Source organism: Perca flavescens, chromosome 20 (genome assembly GCF_004354835.1).
Source record: "Perca flavescens isolate YP-PL-M2 chromosome 20, PFLA_1.0, whole genome shotgun sequence".
Classification (NCBI taxonomy): domain Eukaryota; kingdom Metazoa; phylum Chordata; class Actinopteri; order Perciformes; family Percidae; genus Perca; species Perca flavescens.
In genome coordinates, this window is record NC_041350.1 from 23,098,281 (window position 1) to 23,119,697 (window position 21,417).

The 21,417-nt window shown below is 41.7% G+C and overlaps 1 long non-coding RNA gene across 2 annotated transcripts in view; it reads left to right on the top strand.

Annotated features, from left to right (window-relative positions):
- LOC114546949 (uncharacterized) overlaps positions 1-21,417 on the top strand; it is a 138,381-nt gene that overhangs the window by 62,993 nt on the left and 53,971 nt on the right. For both annotated transcript variants that reach the window (XR_003691097.1, XR_003691098.1), the window contains 2 exons: positions 15,878-15,957; positions 18,756-18,839. This is a non-coding gene — a long non-coding RNA (uncharacterized LOC114546949). The remainder of the gene's footprint in view (positions 1-15,877; positions 15,958-18,755; positions 18,840-21,417) is intronic.

The following is a 21,417-nucleotide window of genomic DNA, read 5'->3' on the forward strand; positions in this document are numbered from 1 at the left end:
TCCATCTCCTGAGGAAGTTTATGGGACACAGTCGAAAGCAACAGAACAGCTCCTAAATGGACCTTACAGTGAGATTGTTTGGGCAACTCTCAAAGTGCTTTTCTTAGTTATTAGCAGAGGTTACTCTGTGTCACATCAGGAAGCCATTCTCTGAATGTTGAGAGGTAGTCTTCAAATGATTTAAGTACAGGAAGAAAACACGCCCCTGTAGCTTTAAATCGTTTGACCCAATTTCTCCAGAGTTGTAAATCTCCTCCTCTCGCTGTTATTTACCGTATTCCTGGCACAGCCAAGAAGACCTCTCTCTCTCTCTTTATTTTAGAAGACATTTTCAAGATTTTACTGATTACTTTAAAAGAACACCTGGGCCTGGTCCTCGGATACATTTCTGACCTTTTAACCCCTTTATGAACTGAGCTTAGCTGTAGTCCTTGGACCCTTAAGGCCGGGTCAGACCGGCACATAAAACAGCAACATTGCGCAATTATTGGACACACTCGTGGTGGCAAAGAAAATCTGTGTCAATTGTGTTTGTGCAAAGTTCAACTTGGGTGAACCTTTGGTCAACTGCGAATTTGTGCAGTAGCCATTTCAACAGTGCTGACCTTTGAGGGAACGGAGAGCCACAATGTCCCAAATAGAGGAAGCTATTGCAGCCCTATTAGCCTTGTTGCACTTTTATTTAACATCTGTCGGATTATCAACTGCAGCACAAAAGAGGAATGGTTTGTAGACATAATTGAGAAGGGAGTCGTTGGTACAAATATGTCTTTTAAAGGTGCCCTGCCATACAAAACCGTTTTTACTTGTATTTTTTGAAATATGTTAGGTCCATATGTGTTTGTGTTATGTCATGAATATGAAAATGAACTGCAACCTCCACTGAACAGAAATAAGCAGAGAAATCAGGCCAATTACAAAAAAAAGCTGGTAAGTCTGACATCATATTGCCTGAGCTCATTACTATTCATTAGCTCACCCAGTTGGACTGGGTAAAGGATTATGACAGCCAGGCTCTCATTGGCTAGCTGTTAGCCAATCAGATTCAAACAGCTTAGCTTGTTGAATATTAATGAGAACTGGCAGAAATCGAGCTGAGTCTTCCTGCAGGCTTTCTATACCACGCTAGAATGGCTTGAAACCATGGTAACCAAGGCATTTTTTCCACAAAAAATGTTAACAGAGTCCATGGTAGAACTTCAGACATTACCACAAAGTAATGAAATACATGTGGCAGGGCACCTTTTAAATAAACCTGCTATTGACCTGTTAGTGACCAAGCTAGTTAGCTTGTTAACTGCCAGTTAGCTTGTTATTTGAATGTATTCCCCTGTTCAGTAAGTCTTTATTGAAATAAATGGTGTACAATTCTGAGAACAAATAGCTTGGAGGTAGTAAACGGCACTGCACAGAGGAAAAAGAAAGGGGTTTGAACGCTAGTGCAAGTCTTGGTGGTTAGCTGTTAGGAGGTAGCTCACTAGCTACAGTAGTTACCAACTAGTCCTACGAGTAGTTAGCAAGCCTTTAGTACCACATATTTCACAAAGATTTTTTTAGAGATGGTTTGCTTGTATGTTAAATACATTTTCTTGAAAGGTGTTATATAAGGCTTATTTTATAGTATTATACACACTGAACAAAGCACAGCAAATCCCAGCAGCATGCAGCAACCCATCTGGCCTTTCCAGGAAATCTGTCCCACTCTCTGCAAACACACACACACACACACACACACACACACACACACACACACACACACACACACACACACACACACACACACAGGCAGGAGTCTCTTCATGTCTGCCCATCCTGATTCCAGATACAGGCCTGTAGCAGCCTGTCTGAAACCAAACCACCTTTACAGGGCATGAGAAATAGCTCAGGGTGTATATGCACTGCAGGCAGGGCTGGGCCCATCTCAACCTCAGCCAAACAGCTCTGGTGTCTTTGATGGCAGCTACACAGATCAGAAGAGTGAAAAGAGACACTGATCTGAGGTGTTGTGGAGGAGAACACCCCACAGGCAGGTTCAACCTCGCAGTCACTTCCTGTTATGCTATTTCAGAGTGGAGAAACATTGAAAAGTTTACGTAGAGGATGTCAGTCACGGCACAGCCTCAGTGGTGTCAAGGTTCGAAACACAAATACACAAGTCTTTCATTTTATTTATATAGCAAATTTCACACATTTGCCTCAGGAGGCTCTACAATCTGTACTGCATATGCACTTATGTACGCACACACACACACACACACACACACACACACAGATTGTAGCCTTGACTCACTGCACGGCGGGACACAATGTTCTTATGAGTACACACTCACACACAGACCGATATATATATACACACACTCCTGCACCTCACACAGAGGGTTTTCACACCTGGTTCTCTCTGCAAGTCAATCCGTCTTGTCTTGGGGTTGTTAGCAACTGTGTGTTTACACAGATTTCTACATAAGAACTTATGTCAAGTTGAATTGCATTTGTTTATCTTTTCTGGCGTCTTCTTTTTACTTTTCTTTTTTTTTTACTTTACTCTTTTCTTTTGATTTGCTTACATTCTACTCAGAGGATTTGTTTTGAGACAGGGGGTTTAGTGGCGAAGAAACAGAAGAGCCAAACCATCTGCAGCCTTTACTGGAGAAGAGCTGTATTTACTCAGTTATGATTAATTTGTAAGTTTCTACGCCTAAGGTCAAACATAGTTTAGTTTGAATGTAATGTAGTGTGGGAGTCACACTATAACTTAGTAAAAACGGGTGGTCACAACAGATCTAAGATATAACATTCACATGTATGATGACACCGATACAATGCACACCCCGTATCAGTCACTGTTACCTGAATGAGAGGACGGCACAGGTGTGACTTAATGCTGCTGGCACCACTTGGTTTCTTGTGACAGAAACTACTTCGGTTGTTGACTTTGGCGGAATCCTTTTGTCGAGATGGAAGTTTTGCAGAGACATTTTTGGTTGATGTTTTTTTTTTATTATTCACAAACATGTTTATGCATGGTTCAAACAACCTCAATGTATTGGAAAATAAAAGTACCACAAATGGAATTCATAAACAGTCACTGAATTATTGTTGTATAATACGTTGGTAATTCACACTCAATAGCATATATTAAAACAGCCTATTGTAGGTCTCTTAATGTTGCTCAATAGTTAGTTGCTTGCTCTTCCACCTAGTGATGCACCAGGTGAAACGTCACTTATCCCAACAATATTTTGATTACAGTCGACATATCTGGTGCAACAGGCTGCTGGCCTTTAACCTTTTTGGCTTGGGACCCCTTAAAATGAATCAATATCTACAATTGATTATGTCCTTAGGGATATGAGCAGTCCAACCTCAGATTAATTAATGTAAAGGATTTATAGAGGTACAGTATATTGAGGTAAAAATATCCAATATTTTGCAAGAATACACAGTAAAATCTGAATTGGACACTTAAGATTTATCTTTGGGAACCATTGACATTTACTTCATCTACAAACGTAGTATGCTGTATCTATAATACTAGGAATTTCAGTATGAATTTTTTTCAGATGCAAAACTTTATTAACTATAAGGTGTAAGGCAGGTTTACCCACTACTAGACACCTGGCCGTGACCCCTGCCTCAATTTCCCCCATTGCATCCAGTAGGAGATGTCCTGCTGTCTCATGATAGCACATGTTTCCTATTATATAACTCTCTAAATCTTTAAACAGCCAATTACTGGTGCGATTCAATAACACTGTGCCAGTTAACTTTCTTCTATTTATTCCGTGCCAGTTCAGGTTGCCCTGCCCCACTTGCTCCACGCCCGGCCTTTCTGTGCCATCCGGTCCACATATCACTTCTTGATGTTGAATCAGTGTAATCATAATAATAATCCTCTAAGCCTGAATTGAACCCCCTTTTAGCCATCTTAACCATAGTGCAGAGCGGCAGGGATATGGGACGCTGGGAATCCAAGGGTGACAAATCCCCCCTTCCCCTTCCCTTTATTGGCTAATCACTGCTTGACCTCCGACCCTGTGTTCATACTGTGAGCCTTTTGGTGGATGGGTTGCTCTGTTGTGACCACATGTTGATGATGCATGAGAGGCTCCAGTATTGCATCTGTGAAACTACATAGTTACCAGCTACGACAGCGATGCTGGTATTGTTTTCACCTTGTGTGTGTGTGTGTGTGTGTGTGTGTGTGTGTGTGTGTGTGTGTGTGTATCATGGCAAAATGTGGTCCTGGAGACACCTATTGTAGCAGGAACTACCACAGAGGCGGTTTTGAGGACTTTGCCAGGTATTTGTGTTGTCTTTCTGTCTGTCTGAGGCCAGATTTTGTCACAGCCGTAGCATCACAACCGTGCAAGATGCAGTCACAAAAGTTTACAGGGGTGTGTTGTTGAGAATAAAATAAAGGCGCTGGTAGTAGGGGGGTATGAGGTAGGGAAGTGGGCCCCTCCACTTTACGCACCTGGCCCAATTTGGCGATGCGGCTGGTGTGATCACATCACAGGACGGTCTCTAGTTATATTTCAAATTCAAGGATGTTTACTGTAAGCTACAGTAATAGGCGTCTTCTTACAGCTGGAAACACTAACTCATCAAAACAGTTTAATCAAGCACTTAAGGTGTGACCAAGAAGCTTTCTGACTGAATTCAACACACCTTAAACAGTCTTCCAGTTGCTCTCACTGTGAACTGTACAGTAACCAAATGGGAGGGTCAGGGCTTGTATATGTGTTTGTGTGTATACATACACACCGCATGCCTGCAAGCAGGTATTTAAATCTACTTAGGTGTATCACTTTCCGTGTTCAGTGGTTACACATGCAGAGTGGAGGGGAGACATGAGCACAGACCATATAAAAGCTAATACTCCTGTGTATGTACCCCTCTGGACATCAGCATGTCTACTGAACCCCAAGGGTCAGGGGTTAAAGGTCATGGGTCACGTAAATTATGACTGATCCTCCCTGTCTTCCTCCTGGAGGGACAGGCCCAACATAACACATCTCTATTTAAAACTATTTATAACTCTCTTTGCAAGGCTCTTGTGTATTACTGCACTGCTCTGGAACTTGCTGGCTCGCAGCACGAGGCCGACTGTGTTTGGACAACGAGGGGCTGCGAAATGTGTTTCTGTGTGTCCCCAGAGACAGATAATAGCAGTTTTGAGTTTGGCACTGTGTTTGTGAGTGATTACACCTTTGTGTGTTTGTTTGGGTATGTGTGTGTGTGAGTGTGAGAGAGAGAGAGAGTGAGAGAGAGAGAGATGGAAAGAGAGAAGTTTGCAGTGTGATAAAGTGACTGTCTAATTGCAGAGAGCCTAGCTGTGTGGCATGTCAGATTGTTCTTCCCCTGTGGCCTGAGGTCTCCTGCAGGGTGTGTGTGTGTGTGTGTGTGTGTGTGTGTGTGTGTGTGTGTGTGTGTGTGTGTGTGTGTGTGTGTGTGTGTGTGTGTGTGTGTGTGTGTGTGTGTGTGTGTGTGTGTGTGTGTGTGTGTGATGGATTTCAACTGCCTGCTTCAAGTCTTGGCAGGCTGCCGGAGCACCAGAGACCTAGTCAACCATATTTCAAGCTCAATCAAAAAAAAACCACACCATACATTTTTACTTTATGTGGTTCGCTCTCCTCTGTTGTCCATTACACCACTTTTGTGTGTGTGTGTGTGTGTGTGTGTGTGTATGTGTGTGTTTGTATTTGTATGCTGAATGAGAGCATTTGAGAGAGATGATGGAGAAAACTGCAGAGACTCCACGCTCGCTGCGCCACAATGGCTTGCATTGTTCTAGTGCTATAATCAGAGCGGACATGGAACTTGGCCTGGAGACCAAGAGGTCTCTGCAGCCCTGGACACAGGTGCTGGAGCTCAGATTCACACCAAATCCTGGACTGGAGATTAAACACAGGGGGTGGAGGTGGTGTAGGGTTTAATGATTAGTTGTTTTCTTTTAGTTTGAGTTGGAGTTTGGTTTGAAGAAAAAACCTGGTCTGGGTTCACCCAAATTACAAAAAAACAATATATGTTTTACTCCGTTACCCTAAGTGGTGCAAGGGTGCTAAGTTTTGAGATAACGTCTCTGAGAATAGTGCCTCCCTCAACCTGACACAGTAGAGGTTGATAAAATATTGTTTTATTTTGGGCTAAAAGCATTGAAAAATAACGTTTAAAAAATGCTTGTCTGTCCAGAAACAGTGTTCCGGGCAGTCTGAATAATCAACAGGTCAGGGTACCAACAGATTTAACTGGACTACTTTCTACCAAACATCCGTATGTAAGCTGTTGAAATTTGAGACTAATATTCTTTGGCTCGAGACATTGCAGTTCCTATATACAGACTTCTTTGACTAAATAGAGCATTAGAACATCTGTGTTGGTAGGATTGATTTTCGAACTTTGGAGAGACACAGGCTAGCTGTTTCCCCCTGTTTCAAATATATAAACTAAGCTAGGCTAATCATCTCCCAGCTCCAGCTCCATACAGACTTGAGAGTGGTATCAATCATCTCATCTAACTCTTAGAAAGAAAACCAATAAGTGTATTTCCCAAAATGCTAAACAAATCTGCATCTTTGTGATCCTGCAAAGCCATTTCAGGTGCAATCCTTCTCATTTCAGAGACTGTTGCTCTCTGACACAAGGTTAAAAAGAAAATGCAAACATGGTCGAATGTGCAGTTTGTGACAATGTATAGGCTGAAGTCATACTTGAGACAAAAGGGCCCATTTACAGACTGAATTGCCTTTATGCTACACCAGCCCCCAACTACAAGCTGTATGCAGATGGTCTAAAATATCATATGATTAGAGGGCAACACAGTTCGTTGCCTTTGTTTACATTTGGATGCTAACATCAGCACTTACAAATTATTTGTTTTGCTAAACATCTTTCTTTGCTATATCGTCTTTGCTTTGCGCTGAACTTTTTTTATCATCAGGTGGTTGAATTCTCATATTTTCTGAGCTGCCTCTTTCACCACAACTATTGTTGTTATTCTCTGACTTCCTTTGTCACTGTGGTTTCCTGTTTCCCTAGTTCAAGATGATGATGTTCAAGTAATAAATGAGTCTTGTCTCTGGTTGATGGCAAACTTACCTGGTTGAAATAAAAAACCTGCAGACTTTTAGCCCACCGCGGCGCTAAAACGGACACCTCTGACCTGAAAAGTAAATACACAAATAACATGAAACCACAGAATTTACACACAAATTTGTGAACTGGGATGTGTTAAACTCTCTGTCTAATTTGGGTACTTTACTTTAAGTGCTGTGGCATATAGGCAGGGCCCCGTGCATATGACTTTAGAGCAACGTTGGGCTGATGAAAGATTCAGCTTTCAGCAACAGCACAGAACAGCGTGAAAAAAACCTGTGTCACTCTAACGACACCTCAACACCTCTTTACCTCGTGCTTTTCCACCATAATTCAAATGGGGCTCTGTCAAAGCGACATTTTTTGTTAGTGAGCCTGAAGTATAACAAGTCCATTTACTGCACTGGAGCACCAGAAACAGAACTGTGACTAATAAGCCAGTGGTAAAGCGCACAGGGAGCGGGTGTTCAAAGTTTTATAAGATTAGACCACAAGTTCTCTGAGGAGCGTCGTCTAATAAGAGGCTTATGATGGGCCAACAGTCTCCCAGGGGTCCAACCATGTTAATGATACAGCTTTCTTTGTGTGTGTGTGTGTGTGTGTGTGTGTGTGTGTGTGTGTGTGTGTGTGTGTGTGTGTGTGTGTGTGTGTGTGTGTGTGTGTGTGTGTGTCTCTCTCTCCCCCTCTCTCTCTTATGGTGGATTAAGCTGTGGTACAGTGCTGCTTGATTTTTAATGTGAGTTACTCTCTGGGGCTTGTTTTTGCAAGGTGTGAGATTTATTCCGCTGGATTTGTTTTCTCGCAAGTTTGTTTTCGCTCTTTTATGATTTATGTTGTAACAATAAAGGTGTTTTAGAAAAAAAAAAAAAAAAAGTGTCACTGTCAGCCAGCTGTGAGGGGGTAGAATTGAGTTAAGGCCCCTGACTGGTGCGTCAGTGTTTCCACAGAGCTGCTGCTGGCCCTTCTGGTTCTGACTAGACCTGGCCAGGAGCCTCTCTTATACACTAGCCAGTCTGAGTCAGCAGGAGAGCCAGTGCATACTGTGTGTTTATGTGTATATAGACTGAAGAAATAGTTTGACATTTTGGGAAATATGCGTATTGCTTTCTTGCTGAAAGTTAGATGAGAAGATCGATACAACTCTTGTATCTGTATGCCATGTATAAAACTACAGCCTGCAGCTGGCTAGCTCGGCTTAGGTTAGCACAAAGACTGGAAACAGCTAGCCCGGCTCTCTTTACAATTCAAAATTCTGCCTGTTAGCACCTTTAAAGCTCACTAATAAACATGTGATATCGTGTTTTTTTAATCCTTATACAAACTGAAATGTAAAAACGACACGTTGTGGTTTTATGGGAGGTTATGTCCCAGATTATTACATAGCTGGGAGTCTTGTCATCACTCCAGGAAGTCACTGCAGCCTATAAATAGTCTCGTACATAACCCCCCGAAAAACCACAACTTCTCATACTTCTCTAACGGATTAAACAAACCAGAACTGATGTGTTAAGAGAGCTTTAGAGGTGATGTTACCTTTACCTTTACAAAGAGCCAGGCTCGCTGTTTCCTCCTGGTTCCACTCTCTGTGCTAACCAGCTGCTGGCTATAGCCTTTTATTTAACAGACAAACATAAAAAGTGATATTGATTCTTTCATCTAACTGCAAGAAAGCAAATTTCCCAAAATCTCAAGCAATTCTTTTTAGCATTTTATTGCATGCCTGTTGAAATCATGCTAAACCTTAGCTCCTTCATCAAAAGGAAGCGTTTGGAAAATTCCCTTTTCAAGCATTGGAAAATACAAGGAAAGGCCCTGTAATGATTATGTGTAAGAGATTTGTGTCAAGGTATGCTCGATTCCACTGAGCCACTTCCAAGGAATAATCATCAGGATTACTAATGCACGTTATATAAAGGATGCATGAAGAAGGACTTTGTCAGTGGCAGCCGCTGTTATGTTTCTTGTGTGTCCGATCACTTAAGTTATAGACATAACAGACTTCGTTCTTGACACACTCATGAGGGGACCGTCTCATGCGGCTTGTCAGCGCCGTGTTAAGCTGTAATAGTTGCACCATAACTTCTCAAAATTGATTTGATTCTGGGTTTTGTTTGTCTTGGCCGGGGCCCTGTCTTTGTGGTTGTGGTCTCAGAGTGGAAAGCAGAGGGCAAGAGAGGAGGAGGAGGAGGAGGAGGAGGGGAGGTTGGAAAGACTGGATGGAGAGAGACAGAGAAGAGGGTGGTATTCAGAGCATTATGTAAGACTTCAAACAGGTCCAGTCTGGCGAGGAGTGTTGATGTGAGAGTTGTGGGCCCCTTGGGTCAGGTGGCCTCTCACATAGCCTCCCATATGGTCTGCATTTCCCCTCATTGCCTCCGCTCTTCGTCTAATTGGCAGGTAATGTATCGTTGCTCTGGTCTATCTTCCCCTCCGTCACTGTTATTCTTCTCCGTTATTAATGGAAGGCACAAGCGGTGTGGTGGTGATGGTGGTGGAGGTGATAGTGGCTCTGGGCTTGGCACCGCGCCACGGAGAGGCCCCAGCGCTGACACTTTATACAGCGGCAGGTTTTACCAAGGTGTTCATTTCAGGAGCGTCTCCTCTGCTTCAGATGCTTCTCTTTCTTCTCCCCTCGGCCGTGGAAAGTAAATCAAAGCTAGAGCTGATACTGGAGACCTTATTCAATCTGTGGTTACAACCTACACCCATCCCACAGTTGTTATGGGCACGCATGCACGCACACACGCATGCACGGACACACACACACACACACACACACACACAAATGCATACACATGACTACAGGCTTGTTTGCATCAACACACATACTGTATACGTGTGTTCCCTACCATTCATCAGTCCACCTTTCACCATGTTATCCTACAGTGCAGGCTTTTCTTTCCCCTCTCCCACTCATAACCAGCCAGGCAGCTTATTTTACAGCCTCTCTGCTCAAGTCACTGCTAAGCATAACAATACACCAGCAGACATATGTTTGTCATAAACTGCGAGTCTCGAAATGACATTACAATCGTTTACACTTTGAACAAGGTTCAAAAAGAATCATTGTACACCACATTTAATCATGCGCTGTACTTAATGTTCATAATTCTCGTGTGATTTTCCACTGCTGCCGGTCAGTGGAAGCCTAACTACAGCAAAACAACATGGGCCAATCAACCTAAGTAGGCCTGTTACTAGCAGTAAATGCCAAACCCTGTTAGTTATGCCTAACAGGCCAAGTCTCTCACTGCAGCGACTCCATGTATGGGCCTGGATCTCCACTACATCCAGATTCTGCGTTAGCAAGCTGCTACAGACATGACAGTAGCAACATGAGCCCAGCTGAGTTCATCAGGCCTTTTGTAAGGAACATAAATGTCCATAGGATTTTGCTAACATCCTGTGCTGCAGATCAAGCCAACATTACCGTCTGGTGCACATGGAAGAGCTCAATTACATAACTTAAGACTTTCATTAGCCTCTCCGCTCCATTGAGTTCTCTGGGAAAGGTCCAGATGTGACTTCATGAAGGGCCCTCTCTATGCCGAGCCTGTTCGCTCTGTTCCGCTATGCCCCCCCCCCGCTTTCTCCATCCCTGCAGCTGTAAGCACTCAGAGGAAAAGCAGTGAGAGAGGGGAGGGAGTGCTTTATTAAAAAAATCAGACCCCGCAATCTCCCTTCAAAACATTTTCAGCCCCACCCAGAGCAGGCCTATGGTCCCCTTCCCTCCCATAGGTCTTCTAAAGTAGGCCAATAAGTCTTTTAGCATGTGGTCTCCCTGTCAGCCCGAGGTGGCTGACTAGACAGGCTGCTGCTCCAGGCGCAGGGGCAGGAAGTGGGAGCCGGCCAGGAGACACTCTCTGAGAGGCTGCCCAAGTAAACAACCCTCCCCCTTTAGCACACATGCTCATACACATTCGTATGTGTTTGTATGCTCATACACATTCGGATGTGTTTACATATGCGGCAGACTTGTATGTATACACACACACACACACACACACACACACTCACGCACACTCTTGATATGTCACATCCAGAAACACTGACAACCTTTTACTGGGAAATACTGTCAATCCAGATGGCCCCTGTCTTACTGTTAATATCATGACGATAAATGGATGCCATTAATTAATTTCAGGCTTTTGGTTTGGCTGTAACCACAAGGCCCTTTAAGACTGAAACCTGGAAATTGTTGAGAGCCTTCTAATCAAATTAATGGCTGTGTTTGATCGCGTGTGTGCAAATCATGAATTTGTAAAGCTGTGTGCGCCACCGTGGAACGCCATACCAAAATCCTATGCCAAAACAACAATTTCTGCCTTAAGGGGGTAGTTTGTTCTACACATTGCTGGCGTTTGATATCCACGACTCTTGATTGTGTAATTTTGTGTCAGAGCTTCGTGGTTATGATGGTTTTCCAGAGCAAGGCAGCTGTTTGTGTGACTGTGTTTCTGGGAAGACAGCGGACACAGGTGGGGAATCAGTTAGGGCTGTGATTTATAGAAATCTCCTTTGCCTCGCATTGTGCTGCGGCCTTCCTCTGGGCCTAAGCCTGCTCTCACACATCATGTTCCCCTGTTATTTCTTGTCTCAGATAACAATGATGCCTGATTTGCAGAGTGGAAAATGCAGTTGAGTTCCCCTCTGAGAACAAATTTTATATATATATATATATATATATATATATATATATATATATAATAATTATTTCCCCGGCAAAGAGCTATTGTCTAGGTTTTTTCTTGGTTAGATGCAGACCCAAGCAAAGCTGTTTAGAAGTATTTTGGGGGAAGTCAAAATCTCAAACCTTTTCAAAGCAAATCTCAAATCACATCTCTAATACTTTCTCAATATGTATGTTTAAGTCAAGTCTTTATAAGCAAATTACCTTTCGAAACTGTGTTAAAAATGTTTTTACATACTGTAGCTAACACAAAATCCGTGCTAAGTGAATATTCATGGTCACCATGCGAGGCCTGCCTAATCTAGTTTTTAAATCTGGGATTTTATAAGGTTGAAAATTAAGACTTTAAACAATAGTCTCTTGCTTTTAAGTCACAGTGAAGTGGCAATTAGAGTGTCTTTAGCTTCAATAATGGGAAATACTTCAGAGAGTAACCTGCATTGTTAGGTAACATGCTTTATTAGCCGTCACAAGCTAGCTAACAGTCATACCAGATCAAATAAGGCTGTAGCAGCAAAATACATACTGTTAGAGTAGCATAAGAGTCAGAAAGTGAGACAACTTACTCATGTCAGTTATACAACAATATCTATCTAAAGTTATCAATATCATTAGCTAACATTAGCTAGCTGTTATACCAGACCAAGTGTGGCTGTAGCAGCAAAACACCTTAGCATATTGAATTAAGTAATGGTGTTATTGCTAATGAATTCAGTTCTACTTCTTGATTTACTTTTGTAATAAATAAAAACCACTGTTTATCTGTAACATACCAAACCACACTGTACAGCATAAGAATCATTAAGTAAGAAAACTGACTCAGTAACATCAGTGACCCAGCATTATCTATCTAAAGCTTTCTAACATTAGCTAAAATTAGCTGCTGTAGGCTAGCAGTCATGCAAGTAACCAGGCTGTAGCAGTAAAACCAGAGTGTGAACTGAACAATTGATTCAACTTCTTTTTTAGAGTACAGAAGTTTAAATTCAACTTTATTGTCATTGCACAGAGTACTGAGACAACAAAATGCAGTTTAGCATCTAACCAGAGTGCAGAGTAATGTACAGAGTATAAAATAAATAGTAATTGTAGATATGAATAAGCTAAGCTACAGTATGAACATGAGCAGCAGTTACCAAAATATAAAGTGCAGCTATAAGTACGAGTATAAATAGTAGTATAAATATGAATACACTATAAGAGAGATACAGTATGGACAGTAGTATAAATACGCATGGTAAGAGCATATATTGTACAGTACAGTTGTGTATGTCCAGTAGTGTGGCAGTAGTAAGTCAGCAGTCAGTGAGGTAGAGACATTGTGCAAAAGACTCAGTCTTCAAAAGTTACATGGTTATGGTGATCTTTTTGCTTCAAAGTCTCCAAATCCAGGCAGGTCTAACGATCTCATTTTTGTGGTTTACATCTGACTCAAGTCTACAACTGTGGACCCGAGTCACAGCACAGGCCTAATAATAATCATCTTAATTTGAGTTAACTGTCTTTCACCCTTGGATAAAGTCTACAAAAAGTCAGATAGAAACAGTACACTGTGCACACACTGAGTTTGTGATTGTTGGCTTACTAATATCCTGACACCACCATTACTAAAGGCCTTTGTGTAAAGTCACGCTCTAATCTTTCTTTTCCTGCCTACATGTGCGAGTGCATGTCGCAGCAGGTTAGCAGGTGAGGCTCGAGGGTGAGCGTAGGACAGATTTCAGGATGGGCCTTATTTCCATTGAAGACTTGAGAAATCAGAGCCAGACACGTCCGAATAATCTCTGTTGAGTTTTTACAGCTAAATTCCTCAATCATGTGGAGCCCTATGTACGTCCCTGAGGGAACCCAATATCAACCATTATAAACTGTTAAATGTGCCTTTTCCTAAGCACTGCTGTTTGTGTTCAGACTTATATACGAGCTGGAGCATGCATGCCTGTACGTACGCCTCCATATGTGTGTGTACTTGCACGTCCCTGTGTGTGCTTCTGTGTGCTCTTTTTTTAGTGAGTAGGTGTGAGATCTGCGGTTTCTCACAGTCAGTTCTTATCTTTGTCTCTCTGAGCCTCAGCCAGCAGATCATTGTGAAATAGACATAGAAACAGATATCGAGGCCTTGTTTACAACTCAAACAAAAAAATTGATATAGCCATGGTTATTAGCAGGAGGGTGACTTTAGTTCAGTGATCCTCTCTGTCTGTCTGTCTCTCTTTAAAGCTGTGTCACCCTTTTTTTGTGGCCTTGAAGCAGTTTGTACTTTATCACCATTTTGTAATTAAAATTTTCATCAACATCGTGTGCCTGCGTTAAGCGTTAGATCTCTGATACAAGATATGATCGTCTGTGCTTTGTGCAGACTTGGCCTTGGTAAAAGATGGAGCAAGGACTTCCTGTGAAACTATCGCTGATGTCATCTTCTGTTTGTTTTATACCTTTAAAAGGCCTGAGTGACTCAGAGCGGCTGGTAACTGGTTAGTCAAGTATACAGGTTTGTCACGGTCCAGTGCATATCTGTAGGCGGGTAAGGGTGTAGGAGTGTGTTTATTTCTAGGAGCGCGCGCGCGTGTGTGTGTGTGTGTGTGTGTGTGCGTGCTGAGGTCATATAAATCAGTATTGAAATTGTGAGAAACTGAAAACTGTGTTTAAGAAGTGAAAAAGAGGTTGGTTTCCACCAGAGGAAACAGATGCTGCAAAATCATGTGGGAGGAAACGCTGTTTTTAGCCGTTGCATGGTTCACTGGCTTATTGCTAACCTAATCCACTATCATGCATCACACACACAGGACCTAAGTGAGGAGATAGCTCAGTTGTGTAGTGTCTCCTGGTGTTTCAGTCTGTTTGTGAAAATAACACTTTACTCGTCAAGTTAACTGCTGAGATCTGGGAACATGGCAACATTGCTACAATAAAGGGAAGAACAAGAAACAAACACAATCATAAAGGTTTTTAAACTCACCTCCAGGTTAGCCTAATGTATTTGGAAGAGAAAACTAGGACGAAAGGTAACATGATTACCCAAATTATATGTGTAAACATTCATCATGGTTTACAGACCGGCTTCTTGATTCAACTTTGTCCTACCATACATGCTAGTTGTGCAGACAGTTTTCTTGAGCAATAAGGGAACTTATTTTTTTTACCTTCAAATAAAGTGGTTTAGATTAGTGGTTTAGGCAAAGGTCTGGACCCCAACAAAGCGTTACAAGGTAGGAATTGAGAAAAAACTACATTCTTTTACACAAAATTATTCCTTCCTCAATATTTGCCCCATTTTCTATTGACACTGCTGTCTACTTTACCTTCTCGGGCCTTTAAAAAGTATTGAGAGATGTAAAATGACTCTCTGAGTGCACTTCTCGTAACTCCTACTGAAGACAAGCACGCTGTGACGAGGGGTTGCAAATAGACATTGCTTTGCGTTAAGTGGTCATGACTAAAAAAGGTTGTGAAGCATTGGTTTTGATAATATGGATAAACTGCAGGCTTGTTTACAACATGTCTGATGACTTGTGTGTTGTAATGATGTTCCCAGATCTCTACAATGTTATTATAGGAAATGGAAATGATGGCCCAAACTACACAAATAAAATCCTACTTGTTATGAACTGGGAATATCCTGTAAGGGCCTAATTAGAGCAGGAATAGGTCAAAATGCACAGCAGGTGTTGCACTGCTAATGGAGCCCACTTTCCTCCCATCGGGCCACGGTGTTTGGAGTCATGAGACAGGAAGAGTTAAGTGGTTCAGTACTCAAGCGAGCTGAGGGAGAAACTCACTCGGCCCAGTGGACCAGAAACCCAAAGCACAACAGTGTCAGGTTCGGGACGGGCTCTCCCATTGGCCAGTCCTCGTCTCCTGTTTCCACTGGGCCAGCGCTTCTCGTTAGGAAAAAGTCATCGCTTGTCCATTAGCGTGGGGCTCTGCAAGAGTTTAGTGGCTCTGTGTTTGTTTTTCTGTCACACTAAGGAGTGGAAGGGTGTGTTTCCACAACCTGTCAGACAGCCATCACCAGCGCTGTCCTCTGTAGCCTCCTCACCTCTCTGCTCCTCTGCTCAACACATATGTGTTTTCTCTTCTTTTCTTTTACAGGTCAAGGGGTTGCCACTTAGCCCGGAGGAAGAAAAGCACATGTGACACAGGATCCTTGCAGGGCTAATGGTCATTACTCGGTAAGCAGTGTGTCATAGCCTCAGTCGCCTAGATAATAGGGCTGCGGAGTGCCTGGGTTAAACCCACAGGATCAGGGAGTGGTTGTGACTGTTGTCTTTGTTGATCTGCAATCAGTCTCACTGTGACACATATGGCCATAGACCTACAAAGATAAAGCCTGCAGATTTTGCTGCAGGCAGCGTAGAAATCTGCATGACTGGGAAGTAAAGTGTTACATATACTGAGATTGGGGGGATGAGATTCCTAAAATGCTAACTGTAAAGCCTCACAGTTACTGCTACTGTCTCAGGTTAGATCATTTATGAAATTAACCAGAAATGTGTATGTAGGGGAAATTGTGAGGTTGAAAATATTTAAAGTGAGAACACACCAATTACAATACAATATATGTTGTTTTTATTTATTTTTTTAAATTATATTGTGTTTTGAAGGCAAAGTTATCAAAGAGTAAATACAAGTTGCCAACATTTTTGGGAGTATTTCACTATCTCTGTCATTCAAAGTCAGTTATCTTCATTATTGTTTTGTATCCAGAAGGTAAACTTCCAAAACAGTGATATATATATATATATATATATACACACACTACAGGCTGATAATAGTCAGGAAGGGATTAGAGATGGGATGAGAAGGCCCCTTGTTAACACAAATTATAAAACACATCCCCATAATTAAGTTAAGAATTTCAATATTTGGGAAAACAAGATTCTGCCTCCCCACAATCCCACCTGTGAAACCACGGACAAATCAACCAGAGAGAGGGAACAGGGAAGAGAGATGATAAATCTGTCAAGTACTTTCACTATACACAACCAAGAAGGGCCCATCAGAGACAGTGGCAGGTTTAGAGGTCTCTCCTGTAACAACAAGGGAAACTGTTACAAAGTTTTGATCAATGTGACAGACACATGCATAGTGGTCATATGTTGCTGTAATTAATCACGCCAAATGTCATAAATGTGACTTCATTCTTGTCGTCGTTCATTCTTTGTCACAGCTTAACATCTGACTCACCATGTCAGCTTTTTGCAAAACAAATGAGTCGGCAGGATAACAGAAAAACTACTGCCCAATTTTTCTGAAACTTTGTGGAAGGGTGTAGCACGGGCCAAGAACCCATTCAATTTTGGAGCACATCCGAATCACAGGGCAGATACACACTATGTTCAAATTGCAAGATAAGGTATTTGTGCTGCATTGATGTGGTGCCGGAATAATCAGAAAAATGTGTTCCTGACTGGGAGAATTCACACTGCATTAACATTGTGAGATAAGGCACGCACTGGCGGAGGTCTGCACTCTCCGAGTCCCCTTCTAGTTTCACATCAAATATGTGACTGAAGGGGAAGCAGACATCAAAACAAAGATTTCAGTAACCACAATATCTTAAATCTTTTTTCATCTTTTTTCAAATCAAATTTCCGAAAGGTGAGAAAATATGTCGATAATATCAATATCGAATGTCGATAATATCAATACCACCCTAAGCTGTAGCCAGCAGCCGCTTAGCTTAGCTTAGCATGAAGACTGGACATTGAGCAAAACTAGTTTGTATTCACTTTGTGCTGGACTTTTTCTAGGCGGGGAGAAGTGAAGTCTTTACTGGTTGCCTGGAAACTGATCCTGACAAAGAAATATTCCAGCATATAACTCCCTGCAAAATGGCGAATAGTCATTTTCTAAGTATGCTTTTTGTATGGATTAAACAAACAAGATGTTACGTGTTAATTAGTGAGCTTTAGGGATACCGGTAGGTGGATTCTGTTACCTTTGTACAGACTCAGACTAGCTGTTTCCCCGTTTCCAGTCTGTGGCTTCATATTTTTTTTTAAAAGATAATTTTTTTGGGGCTTTTCTGCCTTTATTCAATAGGACAGCTAGGTGAGAGAGAGAGAGGGGGAAGACATGCAGGAAATTGACACAGGTCGGACTCGAACCCTGGATCTCTGCGTCGAGGCATAAGCCTCTCGGTATATGTGCGCCTGCTCTACCCACTGACCCAACCCGGCCACAGTAGCTTCATATTTACCGTACAGACATGAGAGCGGTATCCATCTTCAAAAGTAGTATTTCCCAAAATGTCAAACATTTGCTTTTAAGTTCGACCACCATGCACTTTTGTTCCACGTGGGCTTATGCTATCACCATGGGTCGCTCCAAAGAGGAACATCTAATCCCTCCACTGACATTAAAAGTGCAGTTTTTACTTGTTGAGGATGTTTCTAATGCAGGTTTTGTGAGCTCTGGAATGTGTATCTTAAGGAGGTTAATCGTGCCTCTCTGTTTTTCGACAGACAAAGCAGCCTCTGGATAGCCCAACCTTATCACTCAGTGTTGACCCCAGCCCGTTTGGTGATTAATGATCCCTCCCACATCACCTGTCACACTGCAGCGATGCAGACATATGCACACATGCATGCACGCACGGCTGCAGATACTCTGCTCTGAGCTCTGAGTGAAGATAAGGGAAATAACACAGTTAGCACATCCAGTACTATTTGCTCACTTTTTTCTCAAACAAAGAAGTAAACCTGCCTCTGATAACACAATTATAAACTGAAAATGCCGCCAAATGCTCTTGCTCAACCGCGAGGGTTAAAGGTGAATGAAGATACTGAGCGTAGAACTACACACCTGCATTCTCCTGTTGTGCAGGAAGCATGAATGAACCTCAAACCTGATCTGTGTCACCGTACTGTTTCCATGTTGGAAAGCAACCTGCTGTAAAATGTGATGAAGTAATGGAAGATTTTTTTTTTCTCTTTTTGTTCTTTTCTTTTCGTGCCACATATCAAAGAGCAGACGACCCCGCCCTCCCTCCGCCACCCTCAGACCTGCTGCTGGAGGTTCAGAAACCCACTTCCTGGTATTTCGTCTCAAGGTGCCTCTATACTCACACCACACAAACAGGAAACAGCCCTCCTTTATGTCCCTCCAACTGCATGCAGTTTAAGTTCTTCTGAAAGGGTGCAGCAAGAATAGAAGGTGCGCTCGAGTCATAGTGACCTGGTTTAGTCTGAGATATGAAAACCTTTCCTTTATCTTTATCTTATCTAAAACACAAAATGTAGAAAAATTATTCCTTATGCCACAAACTACGATTGCATGTTTGATTAAGGTGACAAAATACGAACATAAGTATTGTTAATACACCAAATAATGACCAAAGAAATATTTCTTGTTCTATATATAGTTTATGGCCAATGCATTAACAAATGTATATTCATTCACAGACAAAGAAATGGACGGTAGGTTATCCTTTATAGTGTTACATGTGACTTATGTTTGAGGTCAATTGGATCCCAGAGAGATCTCACTCAAACTGTTATAAAACTTCAGAACAGACATCTGAAATTATTTGGATCTTGGGAGGGGTAGTGCTGCGTAAAAAGTACTGTCAACACCAATTACAGATGTTTAGCATATGGAAATGAGTTGTATTTAACCATATTTTACAGCTGTGGTCTCTGAGACCCCAAATAGAAGTTATTTGTCATGCTATGTAGTGGACTTCTGCAACATGTCATCATTTCAAAACCACATTTATAAGCAATTCTCATGAAAGTATAAAGGTGATAAAACAATGTATGTTTCAGTAAAAGATGGCCTGTGCTCTCCAAGACCAGAAAAATCCATCCATGTACTTTGCTCTGGTGAAACATGAGCCATAGCAATAAGGCCTTTCTTTGTAATTACTTCACTTCAATAGCATTAAAAATAGTTTAAAAGTCCTTGACTGCATTTGTACAACCCACTTATAAAACAAGCTGTTGCATTGTGGCTTCTTCTTCCAAGTTTGTTGTTGATCAATGCTTTAAAATGCAATGAGGATTTTATTAGCAGTACGTCATGAATACTCGATGGTATTCAATTTATTGGCCACATGTTGGGGTATTTTTAACTTTCTCTGCTTTTCAAAGAATGTGTGACACAAAATGAAACAATATGAAGTAGTGAGTAATTTACGGTTACTATCCAAAAAGCAATGTTTGGAAGGTTTGTTTCCCTATTTATAACTTGCTGGTATGCAAATTGGTAGGTGAAGTAACATTAGGTAGAATCAGGCTCTCAGCAGACAGGCAGCTTGTTTATGATGGGGCTGGGGGCTGGTGTGGGTGGGTGGGTCGAGGAGGGAGTAGATGAACTAGACAAGAATCCACCGGGGCCCAGGTTCTCTGGAATAAAGCAACAACGAGGCCTCCACAGGTCAGCTGTGACAGGTCAGCACCCACCATTGTATGGAGGGAAGGGAGTTCCTGTTCCGGCTCATTTTTGCAATCTGAGAGAACATAAACAGGGAGAGACGGAAGTGTCCAGAGAGAGAGCGAAAGCAGAAGCAGTGTGGATGTTGAGTGGAGTGTACGAAGGGGAAGCTACAGGGTGTTGTTATTGAATACAAATACCATGCTCGTATTAATGGTGAAATATTTATCTATGTAAAAAAATATATATTAAATTGACAACATGTGTTACTACGCTATATATTTTGATTAACCTATCGCCCTATGACACAACTATTTATCCCATACTTAGGATATCCTTGCACACATATCGATCAGTTTGCTTTTAACCTCAGTATCATTGATCAGGTGATAACCTCAGCAAATTACACTTTTTTTTAATTCTCAGAAACATAACGGTTTCAGCCCCCCGATCAATATTTCTGCTGAAACCACGAGTGTCTTGTCTTTGCGTAACCAATGCTCAGAGTTTGATCAACCCTAGGTCAATACCCCTGACTGCTCCCCTGTGCAGTTCACCAATCAACTTCCACCACAGTGAAACTCCCTTTAGTTCTGCATTATGCACCGAGAAGCACAGCTAGTTCTATTTCCCATATTTGCCTTTTAAAAAGATTTGTAAACATATTCTGTCCCTTTGTATATTTCAAAGTATGACATTGACGTAGTATGTTGCCATGGAACCAGTTAGTTAGTTTGTGGGCTACAACTTGAGTTTTCTTCAGCACGTTTTTGTATACATTTTGGCAAATTGGCATAATTAAAAGTATGCCAAATTAGCTGTTAGCCAATCCTGTTTGCAGTTTACCCATTGATGTAAAGACCACTATTACTGGATTACTTTGATACTGAAATAAACTTTAAGTTAAGTCTTTTTTCTATGATTTCTAAGTGGATTTATGGGGTGTGCCTCATTGAAAACCTCTGATATAAAGCCTCAACACAAGTTGATTCCCTAAAGGCCTGTATTATACAAATGTTAAAATAACCAGTCTGCTCTCATGCCACCCAAAACAGGGTCCTATGAAAACTGGAATATTAAGTAAACTGATAAAATATATAGAATAATATATGTATAGAATAAGCAGTTTAAACTTAAATCTTCATTGCACATATTTGGAAAAAGGACATTTTAACCTCAATATTTAAGACTTCATAGCATCATGCATGTGCAGCATATATATACTTGCAATGTGCAGCAGCAACTAAAGGAGAATT